Source organism: Stegostoma tigrinum, chromosome 11, assembly GCF_030684315.1.
Source record: "Stegostoma tigrinum isolate sSteTig4 chromosome 11, sSteTig4.hap1, whole genome shotgun sequence".
In the NCBI taxonomy this organism is placed as follows: Eukaryota; Metazoa; Chordata; class Chondrichthyes; order Orectolobiformes; family Stegostomatidae; genus Stegostoma; species Stegostoma tigrinum.
The window spans coordinates 1,302,501-1,322,554 of record NC_081364.1 but is presented as its reverse complement, the minus strand read 5'-3'; the positions used below and the strand labels follow the sequence as shown (position 1 = coordinate 1,322,554).

Here is a 20,054-nt window from a genome sequence, read left to right as displayed (position 1 = left end):
GTATACCTCAATTAGGTCCCCTCTCCTCCTCCTTTTCTCCAATGAAAAGAGTCCGAGTTCAGTCAACCTCTCTTCATAAGATAAGCCCTCCAGTCCAGGCAGCATCCTGGTAAACCTCCTCTGAACCCTCTCCAAAGCATCCACATCTTTCCTATAATAGGGCGACCAGAACTGGACGCAGTATTCCAAGTGCGGTCTAACCAAAGTTTTATAGAGCTGCAACAAGATCTCACGACTCTTAAACTCAATCCCCCTGTTAATGAAAGCCAAAACACCATATGCTTTCTTAACAACCCTGTCCACTTGGGTGGCCATTTTAAGGGATCTATGTATCTGCACACCAAGATCCCTCTGTTCCTCCACACTGCCAAGAATCCTATCCTTAATCCTGTACTCAGCTTTCAAATTCGGCCTTCCAAAATGCATCACCTCGCATTTATCCAGGTTGAACTCCATCTGCCACCTCTCAGCCCATCTCTGCATCCTGTCAATGTCCCACTGCAGCCTACAACAGCCCTCTATACTGTCAACGACACCTCCAACCTTCGTGTCGTCTGCAAACTTGCTGACCGATCCTTCAATCCCCTCTTCCAAGTCATTAATAAAAATTACAAACAGTAGAGGCCCAAGGACAGAGCCCTGTGGAACACCACTCACCACTGACTTCCAGGCAGAATATTTTCCTTCTACTACCACTCGCTGTCTTCTGTTGGCCAGCCAATTCTGTATCCAGACAGCTAAGTTCCCCTGTATCCCATTCCTCCTGACCTTCTGAATGAGCCTACCATGGGGAACCTTATCAAATGCCTTACAAGATAATGTATGACTTAGAAGGGGTGGACGCTAGGAAGTTGTTTCCTTTAGGCGGGGAGACTAGGACCCGTGGGCACAGCCTTAAAATTAGAGGGGGTAAATTTAAAACTGAAATGAGACAACATTTCTTCAGCCAGAGAGTGGTGGGCTTGTGGAATTCATTGCCGCAGAGTGCAGTGGAGGCCGGGACGTTGGATGCGTTCAAGGCAGAGATCGACAATTTCTTGATCTCAAAAGGAATCAAGGGCTACAGGGAGAGTGCAGGGAAGTGGTGTTGAAATGCCCATCAGCCATGATTTAAATGGCAGAGTGGACTTGATGGACCGAATGGCCTTACTTCCACTCCTATGTCTTATGATCTTATGGTCTTCCTCGGGGACACCCGTTAAATTTGCCTATGATTTCTGCAATTTCCCCAACACCCACCCACTAGCCTCATGCCCTGGATTCACACAACATTCCTGCCTTGACAGCTAAGCAGAGAGTGTCAGAAAATGCCAGCTGCCCCTTGGGACTGAGAATCTCAGCTACATCAGGGTAACCTGTCAGAACAGACTCAATGGTGGCATTATTGCCCAATCAGGGTGACTGATCTCTGCCAACGAGCGAATGACAGAGGCAGGCAGGAGCTGAAGGAAAGCCCCATTGACTCAGAGATTTGGGAAGCAGAGGATCACATTTCTGCTTGTTTCTGAGAGTAATATCGATACAGTCCAGAAAGGAGAGATCTTTAAACAGGCACAGTCATAGAGTCAGAGATAGTAAGAGCTGCTGTTGCTGGAGTCAGAGCTAATACAGTGTGGAACTGGAGGAACACAGTGTGGAGCTGGAGGAACACAGCAGGCCAGGTTGGGTCCCAAAACTAGAGTCTTCCTGCTCCTCTGATGCTGCTTGGCCTGCTGTGTTCATCCAGCTCTACACCTTGTTATCTCCTTCTAAACATTTCCTATTTATGTACCCATCCAAATGCCTTTTAAATGTTGTAACTGTACCAGCCCCCACCATTTCCTCTGGCAGCTCGTTCCATACACGCACCACCCTCTGCGTGAAAATGTTTCCCCTCAGGGCCTTTTTAAAACTTGTACCCCTCACCTTAAACCTATGCCCCTCTCATTTTGGACTCTCCTGCACTGGGGAAAAGACCTTGTCTATTCACCCTATCCAAGCTCATGTTGATTTTATAAATTTCTATAAGGTCACCCCTCAGCCTCCGATGCTCCAGGGAAAATAGCCCCAGCCTATTCAGCCCCTCCCTGTAGCTTAAACCCTCCCACCCTGGTGACATCCTTGTAAATCTTTTCTGAGCCCTTTCACATTTCACAGCATCCTTCCTGTAGCAGGGCGACCAGAATTAATCGCTGAGTTCCAAAGTGAGAGATGGTTTTCCCCAAATCAGTTATGTTTGACATTGCAATTGTTTAAGATCCAATTCACAGCAGATCTGAGCCCATCCACAAAACAAACTTGCAAAGACTAGTAGGAATAAATCAGAACATTTTATCAGATCAGTTAATGTTTAATTTACTCAGAAACCAACAAGTTTCCATAAATGAAACAATTGAGCTGCTCCGGTTCTTTCAATGAGGTTCTCCATAGCTGCAGCACTGAACTTAATCTGAACACCTCTTTCTCATGAGAAACTCAAATTTCAGCTCCATTAACAAAACTGGAACAGGTGCCAGTTTTTTAATCCATCCAGGAATGATATTTCAACAGTATTCACTCCAGAAAACGACAATGTTGTCGAGGAGAATACTGAGATACAGGCTACTAGACTAGGTGAGATTGAGGTTCACAAGGAAGAGGTATTAGAAATCCTTCAGAAGGTGAAGATAGATAAGTCCCCTGGGCCGGATGGGATTTATCCTAGGATGCTCTGGGAAGCCAGGGAGGAGATTGCCGAGCCTTTGGCATTGATCTTTAACTCGTCATTGTCTACAGGAATAGTGCCAGATGACTGGAGGATAGCAAATGTGGTTCCCCTGTTCAAGAAGGGGAGTAGAGACAACCCTGGTAATTATAGACCAGTGAGCCTTACCTCAGTTGTTGGTAAAGTGTTGGAAAAGGTTATAAGGGATAGGATTTATAATCATCTAGAAAAGAATAAATTGATTAGGGATAGTCAGCACGGTTTTGTGAAGGGAAGGTCATGCCTCACAAGCCTTATTGAGTTCTTTGAGAAGGTGACCAAACAGGTAGATGAGAGTAAACCGGTTGATGTGGTGTATATGGATTTCAGCAAGGCGTTCGATAAGGTTCCCCACAATAGGCTATTGAACAAAATGTGGAGGAATGGGATTGTGGGAGATATAGCAGTTTGGATTGGAAATTGGCTTGCTGAAAGAAGACAGAGGGTGGTAGTTGATGGGAAATGTTCACCCTGGAGACCAGTTACTAGTGGTGTACCGCAAGGGTCGGTGTTGGGTCCACTGCTGTTTGTCATTTTTATAAATGACCTGGATGAGGGCGTAGAAGGATGGGTTAGTAAATTTGCAGATGACACTAAGGCGGTGGAGTTGTGGATAGTGACGAAGGATGCTGTAGGTTACAGAGAGACATAGATAAGCTGCAGAGCTGGACTGAGAGCTGGCAAATGGAGTTTAATGCAGACAAGTGTGAGGTGATGCACTTTGGTAGGAGTAACCGGAAGGCAAAGTACGGGGCTAATGGTAAGATTCTTGGTAGTGTAGATGAACAGAGAGATCTCGGTGTCCATGTACACAGATCCTTGAAAGTTGCCACCCACGTTGACAGGGCTGTTAAGAAGGCATACAGTGTTTTAGCTTTTATTAATAGAGGGATCGAGTTGTGGAACCAAGAGGTTATGGTGAAGCTGTACAAAACTCTGGTGCGGCCGCACTTGGAGTATTGTGTACAGTTCTGGTCACCGCATTATAAGAAGGATGTGGAAGCTTTGGAAAGGGTGCAGAGGAGATTTACTAGGATGTTGCTTGGTATGGAGGGAAGGTCTTACGAGGAAAGGCTGAGGGACTTGAGGCTGTTTTCATTAGAGAGAAGAAGGTTGAGAGGTGACTTAATTGAAACATATAAAATGATCATAGGGTTAGATAGGATGGATAGGGAGAGCCTTTTTCCTAGGATGGTGACGGCGAGCACGAGGGGGCATAGCTTTAAATTGAGGGGTGAAAGATATAGGACAGATGTCAGAGGTAGTTTCTTTACTCAGAGAGTAGTAAGGGAATGGAACGCTTTGCCTGCAACGGTAGTAGATTCGCCAACTTTAGGTACATTTAAGTCGTCATTGGATAAGCATATGGACGTACATGGAATAGTGTAGGTTAGATGGGCTTGAGATCGGTATGACAGGTCGGCACAACATCGAGGGCCGAAGGGCCTGTACTGTGCTGTAATGTTCTGTCTATCTATCTATCTGAATTGGAACAAAGAGACAGCACGCACAGGCTGACTCCTGGAAGGTTTGACATTTTTGAGTTTTGACTTGGGAACATGAGCCCCCCCGGAGCTGAAACTCTGCCCTTCCCCAGCCCAGGCCCATCATTAACTGGACAATTGTGGGCTGTGATAATGCTGTCAGGCCAGTGAGCTCCCTTTCTTGTCAGCAAGCAGCAAACAACAGTCACAGGCCCCTGCTGTGTCTCTAATCACATCATCCACTTCCCAGCTCAGCCACAGGAAAGCAAAAACACATCACAGCAGTGAGGTGCCAATTACTGACCGAGAATGGGTCTTTTCAGCTCCAGCTCAGTGTATCCTCGCTCTTGAGGATATTTTTATTAATATCACATCCCATGTGGCCAAAACCAAATTCACCACTGAAATGGTGCCACTGACTATTTGAGATGATCGAGTATAGGGAGGCCATTCAGCCCAACCCAGCTGGTGCTACCTCTTTGAAGCATCTATCCAGTGCAATGGGCTGAATGGTTTCCTTCCGCACTGTAACAGTTCTGTGAATCGCTGTTCCCACTCCTACCCCAGAGCCTCGCAAAAATTGTCAAATATTTGTCCTGCCTCCTTTCGAAACTAACAACTGACACCAGCCCCCGGTGAAGTTTGGAACAGTGCAGTGCAAGATACAGCAATTTACTGGGTTAGAAAAGAGCGATATCCCACCCACTCCCAGGTACCGACAGGCTGCATCCTGCCACCAACTGAACGACCACATCTCCCCCAGAGACAGGGAGCGACCCCTCACCACTGAGCCAATATCCCACAGCTACAGGAGACAGACTACCCACACACAGCAACTCATAACCGGCAGCAACAATTCCAGCACCTTCCGCAAGTCGGGGGCTCAGGGATCTTTCTACTTCACAGGTTGGGAGGAGCAAGTTTTCTCCAGTGATACCATTATCAGAAAAGGGGAATCACAAATCTCCCAGGAGAACTGCAACAACAACTTGGAATGGTATAGCACCAATCACATCATCACATGATCTGGATGAAGGGGCTGGGGGCATTCTGGTGAAGTTTGCCAATGATACAGAGCTAGGTGGACAGGCAGGTTGTACTGAGGAGGTGGGGAAGCTGCAGAAAGATTAAGACGGTTTAGGAGAGTGGTCCAGGAAATGGCTGATGAAATTCAATGTGAGTAAATGTGAGGCTTTGCATTTTGGAAAAAAGAATACAGGCATGGACTATTTTCTAAATTATGAGAAAATTCGCAAATCAGAAGCACAAAGGGATCTGGGAGTGTTGGTCCAGGATTCTCTAAAGGTTAACTTGCAGGTAGAGTCCGTAATTAAGAATGCGAATGTAATGTTGTCGTTTATCTCAAGAGGGTTGGAATATAAAAGCAGCGATGTGCTTCTGAGGCTTTGTAAAGCTCTAGTTAGGCCCCATTTAGAATACTGTGTCCAATTTTGGGCCCCACACTTCAGGAAAGGCATACTGGCCCTGGAGCAGGTCCAGCGGAGATTCATAGAACATAGAACATAGAACATTACAGCACAGTACAGGCCCTTCGGCCCTCGATGTTGTGCCGACCTGTCATACCGATCTCAAGCCCATCTAACCTACACTATTCCATGTACGTCCATATGCTTATCCAATGACGACTTAAATGTACCTAAAGTTGGCGAATCTACTACCGTTGCAGGCAAAGCGTTCCATTCCCTTACTACTCTGAGTAAAGAAACTACCTCTGACATCTGTCCTATATCTTTCACCCCTCAATTTAAAGCTATGCCCCCTCGTGCTCGCCGTCACCATCCTAGGAAAAAGGCTCTCCCTATCCACCCTATCTAACTCTCTGATTATTTTATATGTTTCAATTAAGTCACCTCTCAACCTTCTTCTCTCTAATGAAAACAGCCTCAAGTCCCTCAGCCTTTCCTCGTAAGACCTTCCTTCCATACCAGACAGCATCGGACGGTCAGTGCTGAGGGATGGCCGCACTGTCGGAGGGTCAGTGCTGAGGGAGCGCGGCACTGTCGGAGAGTCAGTGCTGAGGGAGTGCCGCACTGTCGGAGGGTCAGTACTGAGGGAGTGCTGCACTGTCGGAGGGTCAGTACTGAGGGTGTGCCGCACTGTCGGAGGGTCAGTACTGAGGGAGTGCCACACTGTCAGAGGGTCAGTACTGAGGGAGTGCCGCACTGTCGGAGGGTCAGTGCTGAGGGAGTGCCGCACTATCAGAGGGTCAGTACTAGAACATAGAACATAGAACATTACAGCACAGTTCAGGCCCTTCGGCCCTCGATGTTGTGCGGACCTGTCATACCGATCTCAAGCCCATCTAACCTACACTATTCCATGTACGTCCATATGCTTGTCCAATGATGACTTAAATGTACTTAAAGTACTGAGGGAGTGCCGCACTGTTGGACTGTCAGTGCTGAGGGAGTGCCGCACTGTCGGAGGTCAGTACTGAGGGAGTGCCGCACTGTCGGAGGGTCAGTGCTGAGGGAGTGCCGCACTGTCGGAGGGTCAGTACTGAGGGAGCGCCGCACTGTCGGAGAGTCAGTGCTGAGGGAGTGCCTCACTGTTGGAGGGTCAGTACTGAGGGAGAGCTGCACTGTCGGAGGGTCAGTACTGAGGGAGTGCCACACTGTCAGAGGGGCAGTACTGAGGGAGTGCCGCACTATCAGAGGGTCAGTACTAGAACATAGAACATAGAACATTACAGCACAGTACAGGCCCTTCGGCCCTCAATGTTGTGCCGACCTGTCATACCGATCTGAAGCCCATCTAACCTACACTATTCCATGTACGTCCATATGCTTGTCCAATGATGACTTAAATGTAGTTAAAGTACTGAGGGAGTGCCGCATTGTTGGAGGGTCAGTGCTGAGCGAGTGCCGCACTGTCAGACGGTCAGTACTGAGGGAGTGCCGCACTGTCGGAGGTCAGTACTGCGGGAGTGCTGCACTGTCGGAGGGTCAGTGCTGAGGGAGTGCTGCACTGTCGGAGGGTCAGTGCTGAGGGAGCGCCGCACTGTCGGAGGGTCAGTGCTGAGGGAGTGCTGCACTGTCGGAGGGTCAGTGCTGAGGGAGCGCCGCACTGTCGGAGGGTCAGTACTGAGGGAGCGCCGCACTGTCGGAGGGTCAGTGCTGAGGGAGCGCCACACTGTCGGAGGGTCAGTGCTGAGGGAGTGCCGCACTGTCGGAGGGTCAGTACTGAGGGAGCGCCGCACTGTCGGACAGTCAGTACTGAGGGAGTGGGCACTGTTGGACAGTCAGTACTGAGGGAGTGTCTTGCTGATGGAGGGTCAGTACTGAGGGAGCACTGCCCTGCCAAGGTTTCTAAGAGTCCACCTTCATTTTTTCTAAACTCCAATGAATATAATTCTAACTAATTGAGGTCCAATCGCACCTCATATGTTAGTACAGCCATCCAAGGAATTAATCTGGTAAACCTTTACTTCACTCCCTCCATCACCTGAGATAAGGAGACTATAACTGTACACAATACCCCACGGCCCTGTCTAATTGTGACAGGACCTCCCTGCTCCCTGTACTCAAATCCTCAAATCATGAAGGCCAATGTAAGAGTAGATCTATCAGAATGTTGCCATTGTGTAGCTGTGAGTAGAAATTGAAGAGATTGCGTTTGTTTTCGTTGGAGTAGAGAAGCCTGAGGGGTGACGATGGATGTAGAGGTGTAGAGATTCTTAATTCCAGATTTTTATTGAATTCATTGAATTTATTGAGTTAGTAACACTTGGGTTTTTCTGAATGTCTGAAATGATTAATTATCCTGTAAACATTTCTGTAGCCATGGCAATATCTTTTGGAAGCAGTTTTGTAGTCTAGCTTTCAAATGAATGGACTTTTGTTTATTTCCCATTGTTTCTAATGAAGCAGGATGAATACTAGGGTCCCAAAGGTTTGCTAGAGAGCCCAGAAATTTGGATTGCTTTCTAAGCTGACTTGATCAGTCATAATTTTACTTGGATATTGCAAAGTAGGAACAGAATTAGACCATTCAGCCCATCCTGCTGGATCAAACACTTCAATGCCTTTTCCTCACCCAAAGCCCGCCACCGCGAATCAGGCATCTATCACATCCCAGAAGAAATAGGAACTGAAGTAGGCCATTCAGCCTCTCGAGCTTGCTCTGCCAATCAATAGGATCGCGGCTGATCAGACATTCCCCATACTCACTTTCCTGCCCTTTCCCTCTAATCCTTCATTTTCTGATTGGTCAAGAATCTATCGATCTCAGCCTTAAATAAACACAAAGAACTCTGCCCCCACAGCTCTCTGTGACAAAGAGTTCCAAAGATTCACAACCCTCTAAGAGAAGAAATTCCTCCACATCTCAGTTTTGAATTGGTGTCCCTTTATTCTGAGACAATGCTGTCTGGCCCTGGACTCTCCCATGAGGGAAACATCCTCCCAGAATTGATCCAGTCAAGCCCCTTCACAATCCAACATGTTTCAACGAGATCACCTCCCATTCTTCTAAACTCCAGTGAGCAGAGTCCCAGCCTGTTTAACCTTTGATCATAAGGCAATCCTTCCATCTCAGGGATCATCCTAGTGAACCTTCTCTGAGCTGCCTCCAATGAATTATCCCTTTCCTTTATTTTATTCGTTCATGGGCTGAGGGCCTCTCCAGCTAGGCCAGCATTTATTGTCCATGTCCAATTGCCAGAGGGTAGTTAAGAGTTAACCACATTGCTGTGGGTCTGGAGTCACATGTAGGCCAGACCAGGTAAGGATGGGAGTTTCCTTCCCTAAAGGATAATAGTGACCCAGATGGGTTTCTGACAGTGGATTCACTGTCACCATTAGACACTTAATTCCAAATTCTTTTATTCACTTCAAATTCTACCATCTGCTGTGTTGAGGTTCAAACCCGAGTCCCTGGAGCATTACCCAGGCCTCTGCATTAACAGTCTAGTGATAAAACCACTAGGCCATTGCCTCCTTAAATAAAAGGACTAGAACTATTTTGTGTCATCTGTAAATTTGTCTGCAGTACTTTTGCTTCCAATATCCAAGTCATTAATGCATATTGTAAACATTTACAGTCCCAGCACTGAGCTCTGTGGAACCCATTGGATACAGGTCATCAATCTGATAAAGAACTCTGTATCCTCACTTACTGTTTCCTGGCCATGATCTGATTCCCTCTCCACACCAACATACTCCCTCCAATACCATGGGCTCTTATGACTTACCCTTTAGTGAGGGATCTTGCCAAACACCTAGTCCAAATACAACACATCCACTAGTCCCCCACTATCCACCCTGGTTTCTTATAAAGTACTTTTATAAAGTCATGCGGTCTTGGCCTGGTTAGATTATGACTTTCCAAATGTGCTGCTATTACTTCCTTAAGAACTGACTGCAATACAGAGTGGATTGTGAGAAACCTTTCCCCATGGCAGATGGGCCTGAGACTAGAGGGTATAAGTTTAAGGTGACGGGTAAGTGGTTTAGGAGAGCTGCAGAGTTTCTTAAACGTGGAGTCGCAGGTAGACTGGGAGGTGGAGAAGGCATTTGGCTCACGTGACTTCATTGGTCAGAACATTGAGTAAATGAATTGGGCGTTATGTTACAGCTGTACAAGGCACTGGTTAGGCCACATTTGGAAAACTGCGTATGATCCTGGTCACTTTGCTGTTGGAAAGATGTTACTAGGCTGGATAAGGTGCAACATGGATGTTACTGAGACCGGAGGGTTTGAGTTATATGGAGAGACTGGATAAGCTGGGACTTCTTCCCTGGAGCGTGGGAGCAAGTGGGGGTGACGTTATAGAGATTTATAAAATCATGAGGGGAACAGATAAGGTAAATAGCCAAGGTCTTTTCCCCAGGCTGGGGAGTTCAAAACCAGAGAGGCATAGGTTTAAGGTGAGAGGGGAAAGATTTAAACGCGAGGCTTGGTGACCGCTTTGCAGAACACCTACACTCGGTTCATAATAAACAACTGCACCTCCCAGTCGCCAACCATTTCAACTGCCCCTCCCATTCCTCAGACGACATGTCCATCATGGGCCTCCTGCAGTGCCACAATGATGCCACCCGAAGGTTGCAGGAACAGTATCTCATATTCCGCTTGGGAACCCTGCAGCCTAATGGTATCAATGTGGACCTCACCAGCTTCAAAATCTCCCCTTCCCCCACCGCATCCCAAAACCAGCCCAGCTCTTCCCCTCCACCCACTGCATCCCAAAACCAGCCCAGCTCGATACCCCCCTCCCTCACCTGTCCTTTCTCCCACCTCAAGCCTCACCCCCACCTCCTACGTACTAACCTCATCCTGCCCCTTAGATCTGTCTGTCCTCCCCAGACTGACCTATCCCCTCCCTACCTCCCCACCTACACTCACCTTTACTGGCACCACCCCCGCCTCTTTGACCTGTCTGTCTCCTCTCCACCTATCTTCTCTATCCATCTTCAATCTGCCTCCCCCTCTCTCCTTATTTATTGCAGAACCCCCTTCCCCTCCCGTATTTCTGAAGAAAGGTCTAGGCCCAAAATGTCAGCTTTCCTGCTCCTCTGATACTGTTTGGCCTCTGGTTTGTTCCTTGTTTCATAAAATCATAGAATCCCTACAGTGTGGAAACAGACCCTTCAGTCCAACAAGTTCACACCGACCCAGACCCAGACCCAGATCCATCCCCCTAAACATCCCCACACACTAATGGACAATTTAGCATGGCCAATCCACCTAGCCTGCACATCTTTGGACTGTGGGAGGAAACCGGAGCACCCGGAGGAAACCCACGCAGACACGGGGAGAACGTGCAAACTCCACACAGACAGTTACCCGAGGCTGGAATCGAACCCAGGCCCCTGGTGCTGTGAGGCTGCAGTGCTAACCACTGAGCCAGCCTAATATTAGTCAAAGTCAGCTTTCAGTCAGATTGTGAAGGATTTTCTGCAGCAGGTTCTGGTGAACCCTGGGAGTGGGGGGCACAGTGTGACAATGCCTTACCTCAGACCGAGCAGCAACTACACATCATTCACTAATTCACTGACCTCAACACTCCCCCAGGTCTGACAACGCCCACGGATTAAAATTGCTGCTGTTATTAAAAATCCCTCTGTGAGCTCACCCTTCTCTCTCACTGTTAATAACTCAGTACCAGGCTTCCTGAGAACTCTGTACACATTTACTGCTTGTATGGTTCCAGCTTTAAAACACTTTAAGTCCCGGGTACCTCGTACATTAGATTGCACCAAACACAGTGATCCAGTCCATGATCATGTTTACAATCTACTCGACCCTCTGTCCATCGTTTCTCATCCATATCCATCAGACTACCTTTTTTATAAAGTACATATGAATGTTCCAGGTGCTTCTATCTATTGTTTAAGATGCATCATAAGATACAGGAACAAAAAAATAAGTTGCTGGAAAAGCTCAGCAGGTCTGGCAGCATCGATGGAGAGAAAACAGAGTTAATGTTCTGGGTCCGGTGAGCCATCTTCACAGATGCTGCCAGACCAGCCGAGCTTTACCGGCAATTTCTGTTTTTGTTTCAGATTTACAGCGTCCCCAGTAATTTTATGAGAAACATGTTCTTTACTTTTATTAAAACAAATGAACTCTCTAAAGCTCATGAGTTCAAACTCTCGATGCAGTCAGTTGTGAATTTGTTAAGATTTGGTTGAGTGCAGATTGGAGAGAGGAATGTAGGACCATGAGAGGCCCCAGGTTAGTTGTGGAAAGCCAATGGTTATATTGTGTTCTCCAGGCTGTGATGACTTAGCTCTGAGGCTGATCCACGTGTGACTGTACTATCCCCAGAACTGAACCATGTTGTGTCAGAACATGTTCCAAAAAAGGAAAGATACCAAGATGGTTATGGCTGAACACAGATTAACCCTTCACTCCCCTCTCCCTCATTGGCCTGCCCTGAAATACATCAATATTAGTGACTGCAGTCACTCATCAGTGCACAGTACACCTCCTCCCCACTCTCGGGATGAAGATGTTTCTCCAGAATTCCCCATTGGATTTCTTGCTGTAATCAGCACGGAAGAAGGCCATTCGACCATTGTCTCTGTGCTGGTCCTCATGAAGAGGAATTTAGATATGGCCACAGCATCTTCACTACGCGCCCCCCGCCCCCATCCCAGCACATTCTGACCCTTCTGATACTTAAATAATGTAGCAAAGAGGCCATTCTGGCCACCATGTCTGTGCTAGCCAAATATCAAGCCACCCAGACTGTCCCATTTTCCAGGACTTGGTTGATAAGTCTGGAGGTTACAATCTTCACGTTAAGGGCTTTTACAACCTTATTAGACAGTGCGTTCCAAATCCCTGCCGAACCACCACATTAAAAATATTTTCCTCATTCCCCTCCTAACCCTGTTACAATCATTTTAAGTCCATGCCCCCTGTCACTGACTGACCCATCTCCAAGGGGATATAGGTCCTTCCTATTCACTGCATCCAGGCTTCACACCATAAATACCCTCGCAGCCTCTCTATTCAGAGGAGAAAGATCCCCAGGCCCCCACCCCTCTCAGCCTACCCAGTCTTACCCGCAGATGCAGCTTCTCAGTCCTGGCTGTAGTGCATTAACATCCTCTCTGCAATGAAGTAACGAGCCAAACTGCGGCCCAACTAGTTACTGAGATAACAAGGCGTGGAGCTGGATAAACACAGTAGGCCAAGCAACATCAGAGGAGCAGGAAGGCTGATGTTTCGGGCCTAGACCCTTCAACAGAAAACAGACTAGTTACTGATATATTTCCAGCAAAACCTCCTGGCTTTTAAATCCTATACCCTAGTTAATGAATGGAAGGATTCTATATAAGAACAGAATAGTGTGGATGTTGGAAATCGGAACTAAAAACAAAGAATGCGAGAAAATCTCAGCAGATCTGGCAGCATCTGTGATGAGAGGAACAGAGTTAACATTTTGATTCTGGGTATGACTCATTTTCAGAACTGTGTCGAGCTGTGCTCTGAAGAAGAGTCATATTGGATTCAAAACTCTGGGTATGCGTGTACACACCAGATGCTGAAGATCAGCATTGCAGGTTCAGCAGGCAGTGAGGAAAGTAAACCGTGTGTTGGCCCTCACAGCGAGAGGTTTCGGGCACAGGGGCAGGGATGTCTCACTGCGATGAGACAGGGCCTCAGGGAGGCTGCACCCACAGTAATTATGTACAGTTTTAGTCTCTGTGACTGAGCAAGGATGTTGTAGGGATGGACGTTGACCAGGGTCCGGGTTATGGCAGGACTGACAGATGGAGAGGGACCTCAGGGTTATGGCTAACTGTTGGAGTTTAGAAGAATGAGGAAGGATCTGCTTGAAACATGTACAATTCTAACAGGACTCCACAGACCAGATGCACAGCCTGGGGGGATGTATCTGGAACCAGAGGTCACAGTCCCAGGATACAGGGTGGGCCATTGTCGTTGACTCTTAACTGCCCTCTGGGCAATTAGGGATGGGCAATAAATGCTGCCTCAGCCAGTGTTTCCCTCATCCTATGAACGAATAAAGAGAAAACAAAATTTCAGACTGACACGAAAAGACATTTCTCCACTCAGAGGGTGTTCACCTTGTGGAAATTTCTACCACAGAGGACGAGGAAGGCTGGGTCACCATGTTGGATTCAATAAAGAGGTTGGTGAAGTTTTAGGCTTTAAAGGTATCAAGGGGAGAGACTGGCTAAATGGTATTGAGCTAAAGGATGTGCCATCATCAGTTTGAACTGTGAAGGGGGTTGAAGGGCTGAGTGGCCTATTCCTGCTCATATTTTCTTTAACACACACACACACACACACACACACACACACACACACACACGCACACATACATACACACAGACACACACACACTGACACACGCACACACACACATACACACACACAGACACACACGCACACACACACACACACACACACACATACACACACACACACACACACACACACACACACACACACACACACACACACACACACACACACACAGGGGCTGCTGCAGTGAGGGTTACCAGTGATATAACTGGAGTCACATGTAGACAGGGCAGTGAAGAAGGTGTTTAGTGCACTCATCAGTCAGTGTATGAAGCACAGGAGCTGGGACGTCATGCCACAGCTGTACAAGACAATGGTGAGGCCACTTTTAGCATACTGCGTACAATTCTGGTCGCCCTGCTACAGGAAGAATGTTATTAAACTGGAAAGGGTGCAGAAAGGTTTACAAGGGTGTTAAAAACCAAAAGAACTGCAGATGCTGTGAATCAGGAACTAAAACAGAAATTGCTAGAAAAGCTCAGCAGGTCTGGCAGCATCTGTGAAGGAGAAAACTGAGTTAACGTTTCAAGTCCAGTGACCCTTCCTCAGAACGGTGTGTTCTGTCCTGTTTATGAGGATGTTGCCAGGGTTGGAGAGTTTGAGCTGTAGGGAGAAGCTGAATAGTCTGGGGCTTTTATCCCTGGAGCATCGGCGATGGAGGGGTGACCTTGCAGAGATTTATAAAACCATGAGGGACGTGGATAGGGTGACTAGCTAAGGTGTTTTCCCTATCTAGGAGAATCCAGAACCAAGGAGCATAGGTTTAAGGTGAGAGGGGAAAGATTTAAGAGGGACCTGAGGAACAATTTTTTCACACAGAGGGTGGTGCATGTATGAAATAGAAGTGGTGGAGGCTGGTACAATTATAACATGTAAAAGGCACTTGGATGGGTTTATGAGTAGGAAGGGTTTAGAGGGATATGGGCCAAATGTTGGCAAATGGGGCTAGATTAGTTTAAGATATCTGGTCAGTGCAGAGAAGTCAAACTGAGGTGTCTGTTTCTGTGATATATAATTCAATGGCTATGATCATCCTTAACTCCACTTCCCTGCCTTTCCCTTGATTCCCTCACTGATTAAAAATCTGCCTGTCTCAACCTGGAATATTTTTAAAATTCCAGCCTTGGCAGTCCCTTGCAGTAAACAATGCTGCAGGCTCACTCCCCTCTGACAGAAAAAATGGGTGATCCCTTATTCTAAGATAATGCCCACCAGGAAAAACAACAGCTCCACGTCTGTTTCTGATTCCAAAGTGCAATTTTTCAATAAGATTAGCGACCAGCAGCAGTCCCAGATTTGACCCTGGTGAATCATTTCCCACCTTCTATCGCTCTGGGCAGAATTCCACAAGAGGTTATGGTGAGACCTTGTGAAGGATGGAATTGGAGCTGAGCCACTTGTGAAGGTGCTATGACTCTTTAAGGACAGAATGACCAGTGTCTGACAGGACAGACTCCCCAGTGTTCCCACTCTTCATGGTGTGGATCCTATTGTTTATTCAGGCTGGTCATTGACACCAAGTTCGGGGATCGGTAAATTACGTGGATTGATAGGAAAGGTCACAAAGGAACGCTGAGTGAGTAAAACTGGGGAGTTCAGAAACAAAGGTAAACAGCGTCCATAGAAACAAGTAGCAGGAGTAGGCCATTCGTCCCTGCTATTCGGTTAGATTGTAGAATGCCTACAGAGTGGAGGCAGGCCATTTAGCCCATTGAGTCCGCACCAACCCTCCAAACCACATCTCATTCAGAACCTACACTATCCCTGTAACCCTGCACTTCCCATGGCCAATCAACCTAACCTGCACACCTTTGGACTGTGGGAGGAAGCCCACACAGACATGGGGAGAACGTACAAACTCCACACAGACAGTCACCCTAGGGTGGATTCAAACCCGGGTCCCTGGCTCTGTGAGGCAGCAGTGCTAACCGCTGAATCACCGTAGCACCCAAGATCAGCCAGGCTAGAGCCATTTTTCTCACTCATCCTCTTTGATTCCTGAAGCCATATCACAAACTGTGAGGGGTGCACTCCCGCAATGACTTTACACTTTTAGATCATAACCTTCGAATGAAGGCTGGAAGTGTTTCAAAGGAAACCCAGCCTGGTTTATACGTTAGTTTCAGGACCAACCTGAACCAGTCTGTACAAAAGAATATTTCTGTCTGGGATAAAACTGAGCTATAAGCTGGGCTTCTTTGGTGATACCCTGGGGACCAGCCTCAGAGCAGGAGCTGCTGAGCACCATTCTGAAGTCTGTTCTAAATTCCACTTTATTCCTCACACAGGGCAGAACCCCTGTCACTCCCTGCACAGCCCTGACGGAATCCACACTACACTGTTAATGGGAAACTATACCAGTTAGTATAGGTGGCTAGTATAGGTGGTTAGAGAGGGTGGTCTGTGTCAGTGGTTAGTGAGGGTGGCTAAGGCAGATGGTTAGTGTCAGTGGTTAGTGAGGGTGGTTACTGCGAGTGGTTAGAGTGGGTGGTTAGTGAGGGTGGTTAGTGACGGTGGTTAGTGATGGTGGTTAGTGTGGCTGGTTAGTGTCAGTGGTTAGTGAGGGTGGTTAGTGTGTGTGGTTAGTGTGTGGTTAGTGAGGGTGGTTAGTGAGGGTGCTTAGTGAGGGTGCTTAGTGAGGGTGGTTAGTGTGTGGTTAGTGAGGGTGGTTAGTGTCAGTGGTTAGTGAAGGTGGTTATTGAGGGTGGTTAGTGTGTGTGGTTAGTGAGGGTGGTTAGTGAGGGTGGTTAGTGTGTGGTTAGTGAGGGTGGTTAGTGAGGGTGGTTAGTGAGGGTGCTTAGTGAGGGTGGTTAGTGTGTGGTTAATGAGGGTGGTTAGTGTGTGGTTAGTGAGGGTGGTTAGTGTGTGGTTAGTGTGTGGTTAGTGAGGGTGGTTAGTGAGGGTGGTTAGTGAGGGTGGTTAGTGTCAGTGGTTAGTGAGGGTGGTTAGTGTGTGGTTAATGAGGGTGGTTAGTGTGTGGTTAGTGAGGGTGGTTAGTGTGTGGTTAGTGTGTGGTTAGTGTGTGGTTAGTGAGGGTGGTTAGTGAGGGTGGTTAGTGAGGGTGGTTGGTGTCAGTGGTTAGTGAGGGTGGTTAGTGTGTGGTTAATGAGGGTGGTTAGTGTGTGGTTAATGAGGGTGGTTAATGAGGGTGGTTAGTGTGTGGTTAGTGAGGGTGGTTAGTGTCAGTGGTTAGTGAAGGTGGTTATTGAGGGTGGTTAGTGTGTGTGGTTAGTGAGGGTGGTTAGTGTCAGTGGTTAGTGAAGGTGGTTAATGAGGGTGGTTAGTGTGTGTGGTTAGTGAGGGTGGTTAGTGAGGGTGGTTAGTGTCAGTGGTTAGTGAAGGTGGTTATTGAGGGTGGTTAGTGTGTGTGGTTAGTGAGGGTGGTTAGTGAGGGTGGTTAGTGTCAGTGGTTAGTGAAGGTGGTTATTGAGGGTGGTTAGTGTGTGTGGTTAGTGAGGGTGGTTAGTGTCAGTGGTTAGTGAAGGTGGTTAATGAGGGTGGTTAGTGTGTGTGGTTAGTGAGGGTGGTTAGTGAGGGTGGTTAGTGTCAGTGGTTAGTGAAGGTGGTTATTGAGGGTGGTTAGTGTGTGTGGTTAGTGAGGGTGGTTAGTGAGGGTGGTTAGTGTCAGTGGTTAGTGAAGGTGGTTATTGAGGGTGGTTAGTGTGTGTGGTTAGTGAGGGTGGTTAGTGAGGGTGGTTAGTGTCAGTGGTTAGTGAAGGTGGTTATTGAGGGTGGTTAGTGTGTGTGGTTAGTGAGGGTGGTTAGTGAGGGTGGTTAGTGTCAGTGGTTAGTGAAGGTGGTTATTGAGGGTGGTTAGTGTGCGTTTAGTTTTGCTGGTTATTGTGGGTGGTTTGTATTGGTCCATTCATCACTCTGGCCCACCCCTCATTCTGGGACAGCAAGAACTGCAGATGCTGGAGTCAGAGATAACAAGGTGTGGAACTGGAGGAAGGGTCTGAAAGGAAACATCAACTTTCGTGTGGGCTATGTCTCTCTCTCTCTCTCTCTCTCTCTCTCTCTGTGTGTGTGGGCTGTGTCTCTCTCTGTGTGGGTGGGCTGTGTCTCTCTCTCTCTCTGTGTGGGCTGTGTCTCTCTCTGTGTGGGTGGGCTGTGTCTCTCTCTCTCTCTGTGTGGGCTGTGTCTCTCTCTGTGTGGGTGGGCTGTGTCTCTCTCTCTCTCTGTGTGGGCTGTGTCTCTCTCTCTCTCTGTGTGGGCTGTGTCTCTCTCTCTGTGTGTGGGCTGTGTCTCTCTCTCTCTCTGTGTGGGCTGTGTCTCTCTCTCTGTGTGTGGGCTGTGTCTTTCTCTGTCTGTGGGCTGTGTCTCTCTCTCTCTGTGTGGGCTGTGTCTCTCTCTCTCTGTGTGGGCTGTGTCTCTCTCTGTGTGGGTGGGCTGTGTCTCTCTCTCTCTCTGTGTGGGCTGTGTCTCTCTCTGTGTGGGTGGGCTGTGTCTCTCTCTCTCTCTGTGTGGGCTGTGTCTCTCTCTCTCTCTGTGTGGGCTGTGTCTCTCTCTCTGTGTGTGGGCTGTGTCTCTCTCTCTCTCTGTGTGGGCTGTGTCTCTCTCTCTGTGTGTGGGCTGTGTCTTTCTCTGTCTGTGGGCTGTGTCTCTCTCTCTCTGTGTGGGCTGTGTCTCTCTCTCTGTGTGTGGGCTGTGTCTTTCTCTGTCTGTGGGCTGTGTCTCTCTCTCTCTGTGTGGGCTGTGTCTCTCTCTGTGTGGGTGGGCTGTGTCTCTCTCTCTGTGTGGGCTGTGTCTCTCTGTGTGTGTGTGGGCTGTGTCTCTCACTGTGTGTGTGGGCTGTGTCTCTCTCTCTCTGTGTGGGCTGTGTCTCTCTGTGTGGGGGCTGTGTCTCTGTGTGGGGGCTGTGTGTCTCTCTGTGTGTGGGCTGTGTCTCTCTGTGTGTGGGAGCTGTGTCTCTCTGTGTGTGGGCTGTGTGTCTCTGTGTGCGTGGGCTGTGTCTCTCTGTGTGCGTGGGCTGTGTCTCTATGTGTGCAGGGGCTGTGTGTCTCTGTGTGCGTGGGCTGTGTCTCTATGTGTGTGGGCTGTGTGTCTCTCTGTGTGGGCTGTGGTCCTTGGTTTAATACTGATGCTGGAGTGAAGCAGCAGGCTGGAAGAGTGAAAGCTTCTGTTCAAACAGCAGGAGGCTGGTCTCAGGGGGTTCTGCACTGTTCTCGCACTCAGGAGGACAGCAACCTGATGCTTGCTGGAATTAACATTGCTTCTGGTGAAGAAACAGAGTGTTATTTTGCCCTGGGGCAGATATTCATAATTTTCCTAGTGAGGCATACACCAGGAATCTCTTGTACAATGAAATGCATTTGTGGAAATCCTGTCATGCTTCAGAGGAGCCATTACCTGATAAAGATAATGGGAACTGCAGATGCTGGAGAATCCAAGGTAACAAAGTGTGAGGCTGGATGAACACAGCAGGCCAAGCAGCATCTCAGGAGGACCATTATCTGACAAACATTGGTCTCCAGCCCCACGTGAGGAGATGTTACTGACCAAAAGGCTTGAGTGAGGTATGGGCTTTACGGACTCACTGAAAGGGACAAAGCAATACAGGGGGTCAGAGCTGGTTAGGGAAGGGATTCTGAAGCTCACGGCCCTGGCTGCTGGAGGAGGGGAGCGAGCAGCCAGATTTAAAGTAGCCACAGAGATCTGTCTGGGTTGTGGGGCTGGAGGAGGTGACAGAGGTAGAGAGAGCAGAGGCAGTGCAGGGCTTGGGCTGTTAGACTGGAAGCCTGTGTAGATCAGTGAGTGTGGCTGGGGGTAACCTGGAGGCTCACAGGATTGGAATTCAAACAATTGCGGCTAAATCCGAGTTTATGGAGTATATAAATGCTGGCGGTAAGGTCTCTGTTGGCCCAGTGATAGCGATCCTATTTCTGAGCTAGGACACCTGGATTTTAGTCCCTCCTACCCCAGAGATGGGTAATACCATCTCCTGATTAGAAAGTATCCCTGATGTCAGTTGGTTGGTCAGCGCTGCGTGGGAATAGTCAAAAGAGAAAAACAAAAAGAGAAGTATAGCACAGGAACAGGCCCTT

The 20,054-nt window shown here is 48.1% G+C and overlaps 1 protein-coding gene across 4 annotated transcripts in view; it reads left to right on the top strand.

Annotated features, from left to right (window-relative positions):
- The window catches only part of LOC125460158 (G-protein coupled receptor 22-like), a 200,502-nt gene that overhangs the window by 108,848 nt on the left and 71,600 nt on the right, over positions 1–20,054 (top strand). The window contains exon 1 of one of the 4 annotated variants that reach the window (XM_048547283.2): positions 19,485–19,526. The exons of the other annotated variants lie outside the window; for them this stretch is intronic. The gene's annotated coding sequence lies outside the window, so the exon portion shown is untranslated. Of the gene's footprint in view, positions 1–19,484; positions 19,527–20,054 lie in introns of those variants that run through there. 4 annotated transcript variants of the gene reach the window in all.